Source organism: Carettochelys insculpta, chromosome 31 (assembly GCF_033958435.1).
Source record: "Carettochelys insculpta isolate YL-2023 chromosome 31, ASM3395843v1, whole genome shotgun sequence".
NCBI lineage: Eukaryota > Metazoa > Chordata > Testudines > Carettochelyidae > Carettochelys > Carettochelys insculpta.
In genome coordinates, this window is record NC_134167.1 from 1783191 (window position 1) to 1803222 (window position 20032).

Genomic DNA, 20032 nt, shown 5'->3' on the forward strand with positions numbered 1-20032 from the left:
TAAACTGAACTCCGGAAGATTGATTTCCACAGTAAGTGTAGTAAGGGAGATCCCAGCGAAGATGACTGGTCTCCTATCTCAATGCAGGAGCTATGGTGGTCTGGTGCAGGTGGAAATGCAGACGGAAGTGATCACACACCAGTATAAACCGAGAAGTTACACCAGTAGGGAGATGGAAAGACCACACTCCTCACTAGATGGAAAGGTCAGCCACTATATAATCTCTGGGCCATGCGCAACCATCTTGGGGATGTGGGCACAAAACCATGCCGAGTGCAGAGTTGTGCACACTTGCGAGATGATACAACTCTTGGTCAGTCTCTGGTGGGAAAATCCACCCACGACCAGCTTAGTCCCTGACCCGGAGTTGTAAAATGGATTCCCCCTCTTTAAAATAGAGTCTCTTCCTCCTGGTATGTATCAGAGTCCAAATACTTATAACCATTATTAACATGAAGATACAACTAGTAATTATAATATCCCTCAATACTACAGAACACTCAGATCAAATACAACATCAGAACAAGACAACTTTACACAAAGCTAGTGATACAGTACCCTGAGTTGTTGAAGTATGCTCTCCATGCAAATTGTTACAGAGGCCAACCATAAAAATAAAATGATTCATGTTAATGATGAGGAACTAATATCCATGCCAGCAGTTCTCTTGGGGATCCCGTCATGAAGCTGTCACTTTTCAGTTGCATCTGGTGAAGTGGGTCTTTGCCCACCAAAGTTTATGTTCCAAATTATCTGTTCATCTATAAGGTGACACAGGACTTTGTGTTGCTTTTGGAGACACAGACTAACACGGCTACCTCTCTAATATTTTTCTTATTTTTCTGCTTGGGATCTTGCCTGTCATCCTGCATCTCCTGTGGCTAAATGGGTATTTGGGTCTAGGCTTTATGCCCTCTGTATGGAAGCTATGCACTGTTATTTAGCAATATAGTTATTGGATGCTTACTGTTGTGTGATTGTCCCTTTCTGCTGTATGTGATGTAATTTCAGAATAAAACTAAAGAAAAGTCATTTTATCTTGACGAGGTAAAATTAAGGTATTCTTTAAAGGTTTAAAAACGGGTTTGGGGTTTTTTGGACCTCAGAAATGAAGACGTAATAAGTTGCCTCACATCAGTTATTTACATGCCAATAGATTATGTGGGGGCTTAATACCTAATTGTTTTGTAATTCAAAATGTACTGTTGCCATAGCAATTCTTACTTCATATGCAACATGCACCCTCAGAGAGGAGTCTCGAAAAAAAAAGCCCACACATGCTTATTCTTGTTTCCAGAGATGGTTACCCAGCCTAAATTTGCCAGTTCACTGAGTTCTTTTGCAACCTGGATCTAACTGTTGTGTGTTGAGTTAATGTCAGTCTCTTTTCATTCTACAGTATAACAAGAAACAAAGCTATATAGCAACAACAGTGCATGAGTCTCAGTGTAGGTTATTACTTTGAAAGTTCAAAACTGTATGGGTTGAACCTCTCTCATCTGGCACCCTTGGGACCTAAGCAGACACACCCACATTTCAGACTGCAATGTAGACATACATTTTGCGGTGCTTCACGTTCCCCTTTTACTCTCACTTCCCACTAGAGAGCAGAGTAAGAGGGGAAAATATATTTGAGACTGTGAGGAACCTAAGATAGAGACAAATTGTGTTCAAAACTCAGCTCACTCCCTGCTTCCCCTTTGGACAGAGAGAAGCACCATCCTCCCAGAGACACCAGCAACGCAGGTCAGCCTGCTCAGAGCATGGGCACATGATGCAAAGCACAGCCTGGCTGCTAGCCAGAGGACAGCTCATAGAATCGAAGTAAAAGAACAACAAGAAGTCCTGTGGCACCTTCTAGACTAACATATTTTCAAGCCATAAGCTTTCTTGGACAAAGACCTGCTTTGTCAGATGCAACATGCAGCATTCCATGGGATAGACAAGCGGGAGAACAGAGCATTTTTGTTGTTGTCCTGTTTCCTGCATTTCAATGATGAAAATAATAAATCTGGGGTGCCTTTTTATGGAGAACACTACTTCCCCTTCACTCCCACCCCATCCCCAGGACCATAAATGAAAGCCAAGGCAAAAAACAGTTCTTGGGCTGCTCATACTGCATGAATAGATGGGTTGGGAGCACCACAAAAGTGGCAATGAGAGTAATATTGCTTTCCATGGCGACTGTCGCTTTCATTCAATGATCTCAGTGTCTTGCAGATACGAAGGCATTATATCTGTAGGACAAATCAATTAAGTACAGTAACTAACATTATAACCATTTTACAGAGGCTTACAAACTAAGGTTCTGAAGAGGTCAAGTGATTTGCATGGTGTCCTATGAGTCGGTCATTGCCAGAACTAGAACTCAGTGGCCTGCCTTTTCAAAGCAAAGCATATTTCTTGCTCCCACGCCATTGTGAAAACCAGATCCCATGCGTTTCAACTTCTAGACGTCTGCTCTGATAGGCAACACTCCCACATTCTCACAATCCCCCAACAGGAAAATGCCAAACAGCACTAGTCAAAATCTCTTGGGTGCTGCAATTTAGCGTTACAGAAATGCTTGTGTACTTATTAGCCTTGCAAACACCTACATCACGTGGTCCACTGCATGTACAAAGTAAGGTTAGGCATCCATTTGCTTCTGTAACTGTCCATTTCAAGCAAGTAAATGCTGGTTTAGAAGCAAAATTCCTATTTTGAATATCTGACTCAGTGAATCCATCTCTTTTGAAAGGCTCCATCTTGCATTATTTAAACAATCAAGCAGTGACAATGCTGCTTTTTTTTATTTGTGCCTTAAAGTAAATTCTTGCTCAATTTCTACAAAACCAATATTGCAGCAATATGTAGCAAAACCCTGTCATTAAGCATCTTTTCTGCCAAAATACTATACCATTTCTGTCTCCCAACAAGCTATAAATATCAAACTGCCCTTGCAACTAGTGAACCACCACACATTTTAAATACTTTAATGGTTTTCTCACTGAACCATAAAAATTATTTATAATTTCAATTTTCTAAGCATTTACACAAGGACAAGCTCATGACATGATGTGAAACACAAATGATAATCACTGGAGCATAAAAAATTCTTTGGGTCTATGTATATGTAATGAAGGAAAAACTGCTCCTCAAGAGTAGACTCTTACAGTCTATCATTACACATAAGGCAAAAAGATAATGAATTATTCACTCAAGCACAATATTTCTGAGCGTACAATACTTTACAGGTCTTAATTCACGTGAGGTATATTTGGTATGGATGCAAGGAATACGATTACAGTGTTCTGTCCAACATATTTCAGTCTTAATGACTGCTGGGTGCACATTCCTCCCCATAGAGCAGGAACTATTGGGCAACGGACAAATAAGAAGGCAGAAAACACCCCACTGCCGTGATATAAATCTACAGTACACTCACATCTTGAATACTGTGAGAGATGAAAAAGGTTGGGACTTTTCAGTTTGGGAAAGAGACAAGTTAGAGGAGATGTGAATGAGATCAATAGGATCCTGACAGATGTTGAGCAAGTGAATAGGGAAGTACTACTTACTCTTTGATATAACACAAGAACTAGGGGTCACCCAAAAAAAAAAAAAAAAAAATCAGCAGGCAGCAGGTTTAAAACAGAAAGAAGAACTTCTGCACACAACGCACAATCAGCATATGGCACTTGTTGCCAGCAGGCATTACGAAGGCCAGACCCACAATAAGGTCAAAAAAGGACTAGATAAGATCACAGAGGATGGGTCTATCAATGACTATTAGCCAGGATGGTCAGGAATGCAGCCCTGTGCTCTCAGTTTGCCCAACCTCCATTGCCAGAAGCTGGGAGTGGACCACAGGGGAAGGATCACTTGAGGATTGCTTGTTCTGTGCATTTCCCCCAAGTTGGCCACTGTCAGAAGATAGGATACTAAGCCCCAATGGACCAGTAGTCTGACCCAGTATGGGAGTTCTAACGTTAACGCTAATACTATGGCCTGTGCATCTTCCTTACATCCTCTGAGTCGTGGCCAATTCTGATGAAATGGCATCGTCCCAATGTTTACATTTTGGGCATAATGTGCTTAGTCAAGGGCTCCAGAAGAAAAAAAGGTAACTTATTAATAACTAGTGGTAATCTGCTATTCACATCTGAGCAGGAATACTAGCGCTATAGATGTAGATGTTTATAGATATACATACACACACAGGGGAGCACGTGTTCTTGTAGACCATAAAAGTATTCTCACACAAAGCACAGCACTTGTGCAGATTTGTCAACCTGGGGAGAGCACAGTAGAGCTAACACCTGACTATAGTCATGATACTTTATGCCGTGCATGAAGGTGCTCAGATCCTGCACTGATGACAGAGTAAACACTGAAAAGCACAAGCAAATCACATGCATATTAGAATATCACCATTATGGCATGAAGCACTAGAAGGCAACATAAGCGCTCTCACATGTGCATGTGTGACTCACTAGGCAAGGTGTGTTATATGTCAGCCTCTGTGCCTGACCCATATATTGACAGTCTGTTACAAGTCTCTGCTAAGGAACGCTTGCTCTTTAGCTTAAGCTGTAAAGACTGGTGATTTTAGCTCTGGCTCCATCTGGTTCAACCCCTGGGTTAATAAGATGGAAGCTCACATACCTGCTCACGCTTCACATACTTAGTCTAAAACACCAAACGGGCTAGAACCTTCCTTCCAAAACACTGGAGGAACAGACACATAGATATGGCATACTGCTATACAGATAAGACATTGCTGCTTTCAGAGTGCTCATTTCTACAGATCACAATATTCTAAATATCTTTGTTGCTTGAATCCATTCCTAGTTTTCAATCAGCTCTTGTCCTTCCTTATCAACCCTTTGACTTTCAGGTTATCAAAAGCCCCCAGTGGGGGGTGGGAGAGAGGAAAGAACTTCACTACATAACACTGTGTAGGGCCCTATGCTAACCCTGAGGATTTACAAGCTCCAGAAAACCCTTTTGTAGGACTTCCCAACCTTCCAGGTTTGTACAAAATTCCAAATCAAGTCTCTGTTTTCACAGTTGTTCTATAAAGGTTTTGCTCAATGCTTTCATGTAAAATGCTGACAGGGTACCTGGGATGCTGTTTCCATCTAGTGTCTGTTCTACATGGAGGAATAAAGCCAAATCACTGTCCACTAAAGTACTTAAGCCTCTCAGCTCAAGCATTAGGCCTGTGTTTTAGCACTGATGGTCTATCATTCTATTCCCTGATGCTACTATGAAGTGGATCATAACAGCTATTTTATTATTCATATAAGTTCAATCTCCATGGGTTAGATACAATCATAACATTCATAACCTGTACTTTAAGAAAGGGAAAAGCACATAAAACACTGCCTTAAAACTCAGATAGATGCACTGACGAACTATGAAATCACCCAAGCCTGGTACATAAATAAGAAGCGCAAAACAACAGGGAATGATCCCAGGAGAACCTCACTTACTGTTGAAGATGAAAAGCTATCTACGTAAACAAATTGTTTCCTGTCAGTTAAACAAAAGCAGAACCAATGGAGTGCAGCAGATGTACTTCCATCTTAGATTTCTATCTTAGTAAGAAATGCGTGGGCCTGGATCCTGTAACCCTTATTCACAAGATCAGCTCCCCTGCAGTCATAGAAACCACTCACATGAGTAACAGCTGCAGAGTTCAGCATTTTAAGCCTGATCCAACTCTCACCCCAGCCCTTGGTGTTTTGGATCTTTGTGACCAATGCCATCAAAGTCTTAAGAGAAGCTGTAACAAATAAGAGTTGGCTGGAGTCAGAATTTGCCCTGATTTCATATTTTATTTTTTTAGTCCAATGCTCTGAATTCAGAAGAACCAATCCAAAGGCAACTGAAGCCAATGACAGTCCTTCCATTGACTGCCATGGGCATTGAATCAGGCCTTCAAGAGAGCAACAGGTCAGAACCAGGATGATAGACATAAGCTAAGAATCGAATTAGTGACTCAAACCTGTTGTGAGATGCAGGGGGCCTAAGCTAAGGCAGTCAGATTGGAAGCTGGACCTCAACTTTCTCAAAGCTCAGGGTTACTCCTCTACACCACCTTGGTACTATCCCATTCCAACAGTTGGGCTTCAGCTCTGAAGCAAAGTGCTTAGATACCAGATCAATGGGCACGCTACAAAAACTTGAACAGACTGAGAATACTGAGTCAACTATATAGGTGCTTGGATTCCCTGGTAACTAACACATCTCAATACTTATAGGCATCCTTTTGTTCTTTCTGATCAACTCTTTGGCTTATCTTCATTTCCCAGAAATTTTCAGTGTATTTTGAAATGACATTATTACATTCAAACAACCTCATTACAGCCAAACTTGGATTCCACCATTAATCTTAGAAGCTGATATTTCCAGGGCTGAGCTGACAGCTGTACCACACAGAGCACTAAAGAAATAAAACATCTGCCATCTTGGCGCGCTCATCTGGATAGATGGGACTCATGGGGAATCAAGCTAATAGTCCATGATGCATCTTCCTGCTCACCTGGCCACCTTTATGACATCTTTTATTGCATTATCCTGGCCTGCTCTGTCGGATCAGTTTTAAACCCAAGGACCCCTTGGCTCTTTTTATGTACAGATTTGCAATAATTAGTAACATTATTAGGTACTGGGATGGAGAAAACACACCAGGAAGAGCTGTAATCTGGCTGTAGCTTTAGGGATGGGATTTATACAATGCCAAAACATAAAATTACAGATGAAATAAAAAATGTTTCAAAGCCATTCTCCTGCTGATGATTTAACTAATTTTTAGTGTTTTCAGCCACCCCCATGGGGCCTAATTATAGCTGCCTTTGCAAATCTATACAACAGCCACACAATTCAGCTCTGTCTTCTTAATTGCGCAAGTATAAATAAGGATTTGGGATCATGGAGCATGAAAACAAAAATCAAAGAAAGGATGAAAAATAGGACATTCTGGTTTGAATAGCATGTGTAAGTGATAAGTAAATAAAAAATAGGACTAGCATGTATTGTCCATAATCTGACCACAACAGTAATTTGTCAAGAGGGTTTGCTTAATTCATAAGAACATGAGAACATAAGAATGGCCATACTGGGTCAGACCAAAGGTCCATCGAGCCCAGCATCCCATCTGCCGACGGTGGCCAATGCCAGGTGCCCCAGAGAAGGAGAACAGAAGACAATGATCAAGTGATTTATCTCCCGCCATCCATCTCCTGCCCTTGTTCTGAAGGCCAGGGCACCATACTTTATCCCTGGCTAATAGCCATTTATGGACCTAACCTGCAAAAATTTATCAAGCTCTTTTTTAAACCCTAAGAGAGTCCTGGCCTTCACAGCCTCCTCGGGCAAGGAGTTCCACAGGTTGACTGTGCGCTGTGTGAAGAAAAATTTCCTTTTATTAGTTTTGAACCTACTACCCATCAATTTCATTTGGTGTCCCCTAGTTCTTGTATTATGGGAAAAGGTAAATAATTTTTCTATATTCACTTTCTCCACACCATTCATGATTCAGATACTTGTCTGAAGAAAGAACGGCAAAGATACGAAAATGCTAACTAAGATTTTCGCATCTTCTCTGGGATATATGAAAAAGCCAATCACCCAAATTACTTCTGAAGTGGATGACATTTATCTTATTGCTAAATTAAGGCCCATGGCAGATACAGGGGAGACGATGCCAAACTTCAAATAGGTCTGCAAGACCAGTGTCTAAATGTCTGTAAATATCTCCAGAAGAGAGAAAGAGACACACACACACACAGTCAGTCACAGGGCAAATATAATCCTCATAAGCAGGAAATTGTATTTTTCCCATCTGTTTTCTTTTTATTAGGTTTGCAGTGATGTTACACCTCTGCGCACTGAACTTCAGTAACGTCATGATCTCTGTTAATAAAAGGAGATGTTAGCAGTGGGGTTGGAACAGCTTTGATAGCAGGGGTGCTAACAGCCATTGCACAAAACTGTAAACCTGCAGAGGACAGAAACAACTTCAAGTCAGAGGTGCAGCACCTCTAGCTCCAGAACCCTGAGGCAATTATTTATGCTTAAAGGGAAACCATTACAACTTTAAGGGGCTTGACTTTCAAACAGTGTTGCATGCCTACCTTTAATGAGCTTCCAGTTGGGCACCTAGAAATTGAGGATCCAAAATTTCTAATCACTTCAGAAAATCTTGCTCATGATTATTTATCTTGTGACTATATTTAGCAATCAGGGGCCTAATCCATTCAGATTCCTGCCACCAAGATATCTTAATTAGTGCAAACACCTACATGTTGCAGGCAATGGGCTATCAGCCTTAGCACTAGAGTAGCTCAGAGAGAGCTGGCTGTGCTGATGCAAACCATGTTTGCGTAAGGGTGCCATGGCACAGTGGTATTTAGGGCCAGGCCCACCCTCAGGGCAAGGAGAGCAAGGTGGTTGCCTTGGGCCCTGCACCTCATGCTCCAATTAACTATAACATCCATGGCGAGGCCAACTCTGCTTAAGGGCCCACTTCTGCATTCCTGGAATAAATGGCTAAATCTCATAGTTGCGCAATCAGGACTTCAGTGCTTGACGAGGGAGATTTTCCACAGGCACGTTTCGTCCCTTTCAACTTTGAATGGAATTAGTTGCCTCAGTGCCATCTGCGCCTTTGAAAAACTTGTCCCCTCCCCAGGAACTGTAATTCAGTTCTTAGCTAATGATTGCTCACAAACCTTACAAGAGGCCCAGTAAGTACAGCGCCACCCAAGCATGACTTGTGACAAACTATCATTATTGTCCACAGGACAGAGATAATCTGATCCTGCACTCTAAAAGTCAACAAAAGTTTTGTCATTGACTTCAGCAGGAATAGAATGCAGTCCATCCAGGACAAACAACTAAACTGCATAGTTAGAATGTCAACAAGAGCCTCATAGATCAAGAGACTAAGGCTTCTTTTGCTCAAAAACTGGTGTGGAATTCTAGACCCAATGCAATTGCAGAGCCCTCCAAGTGTGCCTGCCTTTCCCTTTCACACTTCACCTGCAAATCTGACCTCTTCATCCAGGCCCTGCATTTGCACCAAGCCCCATTCTTACTGCTGTTGCCTCTCTGTTGGGAAGCAGTGTGTATGCTTCTGTGTCAGTATGTCTGTATGACATTGTCTCGGTGTCATGCATCTGATGAAGCAGGTCTTTGCCCACGAAAGCTCATGCTCCAAAATATCTGTTAGTCTATAAGGTGCCACAGGACTTGTTGTATTTGAAGAAACAGACCAACATGGCTACCTCTCTAACATTTGTCTTGGGTTGTGTACGTTCGTCTCTGTGTGTCTTTCTGTTGCACTCTGATCCTAAAGACGATCCCTGAACCCTCACACAAGGCTCCCACTGCCATTCAAGAGTCTCTGCTTTTACGCTGCTGGAGAAAAGGGGCAGTCGTGATGGCAGGAATTAGCTGCATCTCCTAATCTGCATGTGTACTAACATATCTAAGAATTCAGAGGAGTCTTAAGCATAGTTTTAAAAATGCTCTTTGCTTACAGCAATAGCAGCTAATCAGGAACGTAGAGTATTTCTTGACAAATCTACTAGCATGTCAGTTTCATTTTGCTGTATACTTTCCCCACTTTTACATAGTGGCAGATTCCTCAGAGAGAATTTCTGCAGGCTGGACAAACTCAGACACATCTTCTCTTGTCTGTGCTCTAACTATACCGGACCTGTCACATATGAACAAATACTGTGGACTATATTAATTTTTTCTAATTTTCCTTCAATTTGGCCTGCAACTATGAAGCACAGTGATAAAGAACAAAATAGCACCCACTATTAATAACAACATAGATAGCCGTGTCAGTCTGTATTCTATGAAAGCAAAAAAGCAGTCATGTAGCATTTCAAAGACTAACAAAATAACTTATTAGATGATGAGCTTTAACATGTTACGTGACACACTATTAATATTCTAATTAGCACTAAAAAGACTGATTCACATTCGTGAACGTACCCTCCTGTGACCTTTGCCCTGTCTCATTTGCTTGTAATCATTCAAATTTCAGCTTTGCTGTGAGTGGGTAAAAGTCTACTGGAAGGGAAGAGAGAGGAAATTTTAAAAAATAAAACAACAAAACCCTGCTTAGCTGATGTTCCCAGTACAGCAGCCATCACTGCAATGGCTAACACCACACAAAATCATGGCTTTCCAGAAACCTTCAGAGCCTAAGAAATTCAGGTTTATGGCACAGATTACACCCTAAACTTTGGACTGGCAGATCCAGAGCTTTGTTCTGAACACAGTTTGCTAGTTGGTTGGTTGGCTAGATCCACTTGTACATGCTAATCAGTTTCACAAGCATCAGCTTAGTGCATAATGGCATAAGAAAGCTATTCCCTTTCATAGCTTACCTTCCTCTCCATCTTACCAGCCATTGAATGGGAAGAAGCTTCCACAGTCCAAAATTCCCATTACAATGTAAAATGTATGTCCCTGAATCCCACTTTCAAGAGACTTAGGGCATGTTGTAGCAGTGTACAACCACGGGGGTGTATATTTGCACAACATACTACTACATTGAGCTCTGAAAACCTGTTTAAAACAGTACCGCATGAATGGACACTAGGCACCTTTTAGAATGAGTCAGCAAGGTCCACCTGGAAGACCTAGAATGCAACGTTTAAGAGCACTCTGTAATTTGCACATCTCTGGTGCAATCCTTATCCACCCTTGTGCCCTTTGCTATAGGCACCAGGAAGCTGCTGGCTCACTGATGTATCTCAGAATCAGATGCTGAAATCATTTGTCATCACCAGAAGTTGCCTAAAGCCCCCGTAATGCTGTCTCTTGCCCTGCGCCTTGCTTTGTGTGTGTGTGTTTTTCTTTTGTTTTTTAGAACACAGTTTTGTGTCTTCAGTTAACCACTGGGGAAAAACACTTAGAACTCGATAGAAACAAATGTGTAATTATAGAGCTAACCAATATACCTGAGTAGAGTTGATGTCCAATAAATATTACTAAAGTTCCTAATTAAGCTGATAAAGAGGATTCAGAAGTGGGTATAGCCCTAAGGGTAGGCTGATGCGAGTACACCCCAGGTTACTGGCTATACAGTGGGACTCTTTCTACAATGTGACTATGCATTGGAAATTAATAAAAAACAACACTTCTTTGCGACCACCCTGTGTGAGCACTTCAAAGCAGAGCTTGTTGCTCACTAGCCATTCCGTCAGTTCCTGGCAAGATGGGGTTTTCATCACAGTTGGCACTGCTGAAAGAGAATTATAACAAGGTAACAAAATTGGAATTTGTCCCAAAATGGGAGGGTATCTAAATTTTTGAAACAGGGCAATGTGACCTTTAATCACAAACCAGTCATCTAAATCTAAATGCAGTGGGAAGGAGACATTTTTCACCTACTGTCCCTTGCAGTAAAGCCCATAAATATTTTACTGCCTTTTCCAGAGCTCAGGGCAACAGAAGATCCTGGTCCAAGAAACAGAGCATGACAAAAGAGAAAGCGACTGCATGTCTCAGAGGAAATCTGCCACACTATTTCAAGCAACACACTGGTATTTCCACTCTCCCGCGGTGTTGGATGACAAGCTTAGCAGTGGTTTAAACCCTGACTTGCTTGATTCACACCCTAAATTTGCATCCTACAAAATGAGCAAGGAGATTATAAACTTGCTCACATTAATCCACATGCAGGTAATTAACAGATCAGCCAGCTCTCTGTGTGTGTGTGTGTGTGTGTGTGTGTGTGTGTGTGTGTAACTGAATATAGGGGTTTTTTTTCCCCCTAATGCCTCCAGCTGCACATCATGCAGGTAAAACAAGAGCTTAGCTCCCCATATTTTTCCCACTTTATGGAATATAGCTTCCGTTTTTCAGTATTGCTAGATTATAATAATGAAAAAGCCCTAGAAGCACAGCATTAAGCAGATGGCTGAGGTCCTTTCTGCATTTGTTTTACAAATTAATGAGTCCAAATAAGACAATTTTAGTCACTGAATGTCCTTTTCTTTCAACTCCCCCCAACAATATTATGTTTTTCTTTCCAAGTGTTTTTACTATATAGAGTCCCAGCTGTTCAGTTTCTACTCAAAGTAGGGGAAATATATTAAAGGACAGTGTTCAACTCTACTTTATAGGTCCATTGTTTAGTTATGGGGCATCAAATCTCTTGTGAAGGGTTTATCTGTAGTAAACGTGGCTCCGTTGATATTGTTTACAAAGCCACATTATCGTCACAAAGAATTACCAGGAGTAGAGTGTTCCACGTTCAAAAATCAGAGTCAAAGGATGGGACTGCAAAGGGCTCAATTCAACAAAGCATTTAAGTACACACACAACTTAGAACTGTTGCTTAAGTCCCGCTAAATTGCTGAGTCAGGGCTCAAGGAATGGGAGGAATGAATTTATGAGGCTGTGTTAAGACAGATAACTATTACCATCTGGTTTGAAGAGAAGATGAAGTGTGGGAAATTATAGCTGTCTACAAGTGTCTGAGCAAGGAAAATTGTTCCAGGCGTAAATAAGGGAATGCATTATGACATAGCTATGCGAAAATCCATTTCATTGGGAAGTCTAACACGACACTATTTTACTGTTGTGTATTGCTGCCAAGTGTGGAGTGCTATTATACGCATAACTGTAAAATAAAGGCAGTGCAGGGAGCTGCCTCTGCTGAGAGCTAGACTGGACAAAGCATTAGCAAATGACACTAAGGAGCAAGTGAAAGCCTGCATTCAGACCACAACTCCCTCATCCACACCCGACGTGGAGGAAAACCAGAGTAATGCAGCTCTGGTCTCTATAATGGGGCAGAACCAAACTGAGGTTTTATGGAAGTTTGGGTGTGAAGCCCAGATCTTAGATTCTCCTCTAGTTCTGGTTTATTAGCTATTATTTTCTTTGTTTCTGACATGGAGCAGAGCCGCATTGCACTAGCTACCAAACAGACACACAGTAAGAGACAGCTCCTGCTCTGAACAGACAACGCAGAGACGAGGGGAGAAATGGGGAAGATCACCATCCCCATCTGAAAAGGCAGGAAGCAGAATACTAATCTCTTGAGTCCCTGTCCAGTGCCAGATTCACAAGACGACTCTCTCTCTCTCCTTTGGGTCATTTCAAAAGTCATAAAGAGCAGTAGGGTCTAAAAATAATCTGACTCCTTTCAGTATATGGGATTGAACACTTTCACATTTCTAAGAACATCCGTCCATGTTGCTCTGGTATATCTGCAGTGGTTGTGCATAGCCATGAAATGGCTTCCAAGGATGCAGACAGGCAGCCATTTGTTAAAGTTCAAAACAAGTCAATGTGCTTTGCAACATTGGGCAAGGAGCAGGTTGCAGCCTGACAGTATGTTAAGCACATTGTTCAGAATACCATGCCAAAGTGACAATTTAGAACGTATTTACCTTCAGTCATCAAAGCTACTTTTAATACAGGGACTTCTCCTCTCAATAAATATGGCTCACCAGCAAGGGTGCTGGAACTGTTTGTTTAGTGGGGGTGCTGAGAGCCACTGAACCAAAGCATAAAGTCTACATAAAATGGAAACCATGTCAGGACATCAGGGCAGCAGCACCTCTGCTCCAGCATCTCTGCTCCGCAGGTGCAATCTCTGCACCTCTCCCTCCCTCCCTCCCTCTTTAACAGGGAGGTGGCAATCTCGTACCTAACTGTACCAGCAGAGCAGAGCTCCATTATCCCAGCTCTACTGGACACTGTGGCCACTAGAGATATTAGTAGGGCAAAATGCAGAAATTTCCATACAGAGAGCAGAGATCATGTCATCCATGGTAAGAAATCTGTTTTTTTTTTCACTTCCGGGGAACTAATTCATGTGAACCATCCTAAGGCAAAGTCCTCACCAGGACACAACACTTGGGTTTTACCCTGAGGTAAGTGGGAGAAGTCAACCCCAGGTGAAGGGATAGTGCTGAGCTTGGTGAGCTGAGTGCATGGTGGACCCAAAGTGTCCTGTCTTCACAGTGGTTTTATGCCAGAACACCACAGGAGCGTTGGTTATCAAGAGATATATGATTTTTAAAAAGCACCTTTTTAGCAGTGAAGATGTACCCTAAGAAACAGCTGGATATTGATACGCTCCCTTAAACAAAGACCTGAATGGAAAATAGTGATGTTATGTACCAACAAAGCAACAGCAAATAACTGGGAAAGATGAGGAATGAAAGCTCAATTACAGGAGAATGAGTCAACGTGGATTTCTAGTCTCTCACCCTCATTCCCGCCAATGGCTAAATGTTCTAACTTGCTAATTTTAATTGACTTTCTGTCAAAACTTTCTTCCTACTTCCCCTTAACCCCCTCCAAATGAGCTCCATAACTTGTGTCAATTTCTTGCATAGCAGGAGCTTATTTTCCTGGGGCTGCACTAATTAAGGATTATTACAGCACACACTGGTTCGAATGTTCACCTTCCAGACAAGGAGCTGGCCATCTGTCTGTGTGCCTGGGCTAATGTCCAGTACACCTGCCCGATAAGAGGAATTTGCACAGTACCTAGCACAAAGAGGCTCCAATCTTACTCACACTAGCTCAGTTTTACCTAGCACAGGAAAAATGACAGTGTAGAGGTTGCAGCACTGCAATGGCTCAGGCTAGCAGCCCAAGATCACACCATGGGGGTCAGGTGGGTTGGGATTCAGGCAGCTAGCAAATCAGACTTTTTTTCTTTCCTATTTTCAAACCACAAACAAATTTCAGCCGTATCACAGCAGTAATGTTGCCCTAAAACGGGTCCCACTTCCGTGGTTCTACTGCAGTGTGCAAGTTTCACAAAACCTTGGGCCAGTTTGGAAATTGCACTGCGATGTAAAAATGCCCAAACTCTGAGCACCTCAGGTTTCAGTATGACTATTTTACCACCTGACAATAAAGAATCTATTTTTGGTTTCTGACCAAACCTCCCTGACGACACTGAAGGGACCCAGGAACCAGTGGAAGAGGGGGTGGGAAGCAGCCTGGGGTCAGCCCTACCAAGCTAATGTCAGTGTGTTGAAACCTGGATTCCCACTGACTGGCAGCTAGGGACAGCTGCTATTAGGGCCCTGGGCTGGGGTGCAGCCTACCATGGACTATTTGTCTGCCCAGCTCTGTTGAAAGATGTGAGCCACATACTAACTGCTGCCATGCCCTGAGCATATAACAGTGTTTGCTGTTCAGCCCTGTTGAAAAGAGCCTGAGCCATACATTGATGGCTGCCTGTCCTGAGACAGGGACAGCTTATGTACTAACTGAAGTGAGGTGCTGTGGCCTTTCCCTGACCCAGAGGGGGAGGAACCCTAACCTGCACTTTTACAGGAGTTACTGAGGCAGGGCTGAGATAAATAGAAAGCAAGGGGCAGGGAGGGGAGAGGACAAAGCAGGGAAGAAGACAATAAGAAGGGACAAGGTGGAAAGAAGCTTTCTTCTCTTTCAATTTCTTTTCAGTTTAGTTTCTCAGCTGCTATTCTGCTATTTTATTCTGTTGTCATTTGTTCGGCTGGTATGGATACACATAACTGATGTTTTTCAGTGTGTGTGTGTGTAACACTCAGGTCCCAAAAATGGACCATAATTCAGTCCCATATTGGAACTTTCTGGTCTGGAATTTTATCCTCTTTTTTTTCCCCCTCACCTAACATTCTAACAATCTTACAGCTGGCTAAAAATGTGGGGGGAGGGGAGGCAAATGTCATAATATGCTCAGTGGAAATGTCAATAAAAAACAAATCTAAAAAAATCCATGAGCTCAAATGTCTATTGTCTGTGCTGTAATCAGATCTAGAGGTCTAGTCAGGAACAGGTCTGAGCTCGTCTCCAGTTTTTAATCTCTTTGGGCATCAACGTTAGGCATTTCTACGAGGCCTAATGCCATGGTACCCTGGTATGTGACTTCCATATGATTACTGAACCAGATTCTTGTAGGGTCAATCAGAATCAGTGGCACCTTACTCCACAAGTAACCTCTGAGTCAGGCACCAAAAAATCAGTGGAACCCTTGATGTGCTTCAGATTAAGCATGCACACAAGTATTTTTTTAGGATCAGGACCCGAGTAGCTCCCCAACATGTGTCAGGGTACCCCAACCTAGCTCAGGGGAAGAGGCAGTCTTTGTAAGTAGAAATAAAACTTTCCATTACCTAGATGGAGAGAAAGAGACACAGTACTAAAGAAAGATCCATATTTTGCAGCATAACAGGACAAAACTCAATCAACTGTCAGCTGAGAGTCTGTCAGTCACATCTCCATAATAGCTTAATATGTCAGAGAAAAGCCAACAACAAATCTTCACATGGAGACACTTCAGTGCAAAAATTTCATTTTCAGATAATCCATACAAATATGCCAAATCTATATTCTCTTGAATTATCTCCAACTATAGAGCATAACACGTGTTTTCTCCTTATTTGGGAAGCATACATATTAGCATATTTTAAAGGCACCTTCAAAGATGTCATTTCTCATTAACTTGTTCTCTAGGCACTGAAGTTGGCACTTCATTCCATTAGGAGACTATTAAGACGTAACACACACATAGGGGATTTGCAGACACAGTCCTATTTTGAACTTGCATTTTAATTAAAAGTAAATAAAAACTCCTGAAGAGAAGGGAAAAAAGAATACAATAGATTTCAGTGGAATCTCTTCTGATCAGCAAGACAGACAACTGAATATATTTGGAATTTTACTTGCAAAAGAATATTGCTTAGTTTCAGTGTGAAAATTGTTCAGTTTTTGGTGGTCATGTTCACTTCCCTAATGCTACATCATTGGAATCAATGTACTTTTGCCACAAATACAGATAAAATAGAGACTAATATTGATTTTTAAAACATATATCAGAAGACAGGCTAAATTCTGCAAGTTTGCTGTCTCTCAAATCGTATTAACCTTTAAAATCGTCAGCTGGAGCTCTGTGGAATAGAACAACAAAGAAACAATTGTTAAATCTTTTAAAATTTCAAGGAAAAGTCAACAAATCTTTTTTTGGGTGGTGGAATTTCTCCACCCAGCTCTGGATATAAGTAAAAAGAAAAGTAGCCTGTACGAAGTTATGGTTCACTTGACCTTAGAAAAAATAAAAATATCCTGCCAAGATTTATTTTCATCTACTGTATGGAATGTGAAATCCTCTCTTTTGTGCCTATAAATTCAACCCATCAGCGCATTCAGCTGTGTTTTAATCCAGGTGCTGATTTCCATTTTTTTTTCTAAAACGTTTTCTGTTAAAGAAGAACTTAGATTTGCCAGGTCCTACAAAACACTGCTGAGGTTCTGCTACAGCAAAGCACTTAAGTGCCTTATTCAAGAGCAATGGATATATGGAAAGGCTGAAGACCTGATACAATGCCTAGTGAAGTCAACGGAAGTCATGCAATTGACTTACTTTGCCTTAGGTCTTTAAGCTGCAGCATGTCTCCTCAGCAAACCAGCTACTGGAAACACATCCACCGGTACTCCATTCCCTCACCAACTTTCAAGAGAATATCAGATCAAGTTTAAAGTCACTGTGCTAAGAGTAAGATATTAAATCCCATTTGTTTTTAAAAATGGCTTAGGTATTCAGTATGCAGGTGCCTAAATTCCAATGAAATCAATAGAAATGAGGAACCTAAAATCCACCTAAGTGCCTACTTGCATCTTAGATGCCTATGTACTTTTGAGGATCTGGTCTTTATGGGCGTACGTTCCACTTACTTGCAGTAAGACTTAGGCGTCTGGGTCACTTTTCAAAACAGGAGCTAGATACTTACTACCTTTGTAAATCCCAGTCTTAGCAACCTGCTTGAGGTCACACAGGAGGTCTGTGCTGGAGCAGGGACAGAACCCCAACGGCTGCCAAGTCCCACTGTGATATACTTACTACTGGGCCCTTCTCCTCCGCCTCCTCTTCTAACATGCACATGTTCTGGAAACAACATGCACCTGAATACACCTGTCTAAGAGTTCTGTCTCTGAAGTATACAGCAGTTCTTACTGAACAGAAAGAGGTCTGCATCCTTTCATCAGATGCTGGCAGTCAAACAAAGACAAAGGCAAATGTATGGGTTTCCCCCGTCACATATCTGTTAGTTGCTCAGTGTCCAGCCAACTGTTAAATGTGATGAACTTGTTCCTCTCTTGCCTGTGCACAAGACTGGTGATATTGCTGTATTGCATTTCAAAATATTGTTACGGTTTTATGATCACAACAGATGCCTTGAATGATTCTTGCTTTCCATGGTCTCAAAAATGATAGTGCAGTTAGGATAAATGTGAAGCTCTGACATTCAGAAATAAACAAATACTCAATGACTACATCTCCCACATGCCTAATTGTTTATCTTTAACATGTAAGACATGTGGAACAATTCCGCAGAATTGGCTTAATAACAAACAATATTATTCCTCCTGCACTTCTACCCATTCACAGTTTTAGAATAATCACAAAAGAGTTGTGTCCAGGACATCCTGTCAAGTGTGTGCTACGCAGTGATTTTCAGCAAGATCCAAGGAGGAACTGGACATTTAATGGAAAACAAGAAAATACAGTGTTACGACAACTAATGTTCGGAACAGTTTTAAAGGGGGACATAAAACTTCTTTCACTGGAATAAACCACTTACTAACTGCTAGAAGATTTACCCGGTGTTGCTGGGGTTCTTACCACAAATTTTTGTTTTTCTTCACTTAAATCATTGCTCCAGGGCGGGCCTGGGAATGTGTGGCTCAATATACTCATTGCTGTGGGGACAGATGACAACCCCAGCCCTCCTCTCTCTGCAGCAGCTTGGGACTAGGTGAGAAGCACCTGTTCATGGCCCCTGAAGCTGCAGTGGGCACAACCAAAGGAGGGGTGCACGTCACCTGGCTCGGCAACAGACAGACTCACAGATTGACTGCTTCTAGTCTTAAAAGTGCTACTGGACTGCCTTTTGTTTAGACAGACTCACAGACAGACACACAGACAGACAAACACTCTAAAATATAAAGTAGATACCTGTTTTTTTCCTCCACCCCAGCCCCCTGAGTTTACAGCTGCCTGGGTCCCCACCACAGGCCTGTGCCACTGCCTGGTGGTCATTATACAATCTCTCTGTCCCTGCTAGCAGACCCCCTCCCTTTCCATTTTATAAGGATCACATTCCAGACACATCCTGTTCTTGTGCACAACAAAACCCTCACATTCCCTTTAAAGGTATGATAAGAGGAAGCTGCATACCCAATTTGGTAGTCCTAGCTGTTGCTGTGTAGGCAGAGTTCTTGAACAGATAGACATATGGACAGACATACTCAAATAAGTTTGGGCTGGACCTTTAAAGAGAAAGAAATTATCCCTCTACTTCCTACATCAGTATTCCTCCCATTGTCCTCTGGAGCTGATGATGGATACTGGTGCAGCCAAGATACTGGACTAGATGGACCACAGGTCTGATCCAGTCTGGCATTTATGCTTCTATCCTGGGTGCCAGTCAGACTAGACATGGTTAAGAATCACAGGTGTCATCTACAAATAAGACTGAGTAAAATACAACTCAGCTTGTCTTCCAGCTCTCCCTCCTGCAATTTGCGCTGTCCGCTAGAAGCCTGTAGACCAAACTGCTAATTTTGGAATATTGCATTTCAGAAGTTTTCTGTCCTTTTGTGATCACAAACAATGCTCTGAATAGTTCCTGTTTTTCATGGCCACTGAACAAATAGTTTCAATAGAGCGTATTTGAAGCTGTAACACTCAGGAATAAACAAATATTCCTTAATGACTAACCTCCCACATGCTTAATTGTTTGTATCGTGGGAGAAATATGTGGAGCAATTCAGAAAAAATGGGCTAAACAACCACCAATAGTACTTTTGGATTATTACGACTCCATTGTTCTTGATGAAAGTCTGGCTCTTAAGTGGTTTCCAAGGTGAAAACAGTAATTGCAAAATCTTGCAAGGAATTTAAATGGTTTACAGTTCCCCAGCTATTCACAATGCAGTAACAACTATCATTACTTAAAACGTAAAATATTATATAATAGTGGATAAGGCTCAGCTCAGAATAATT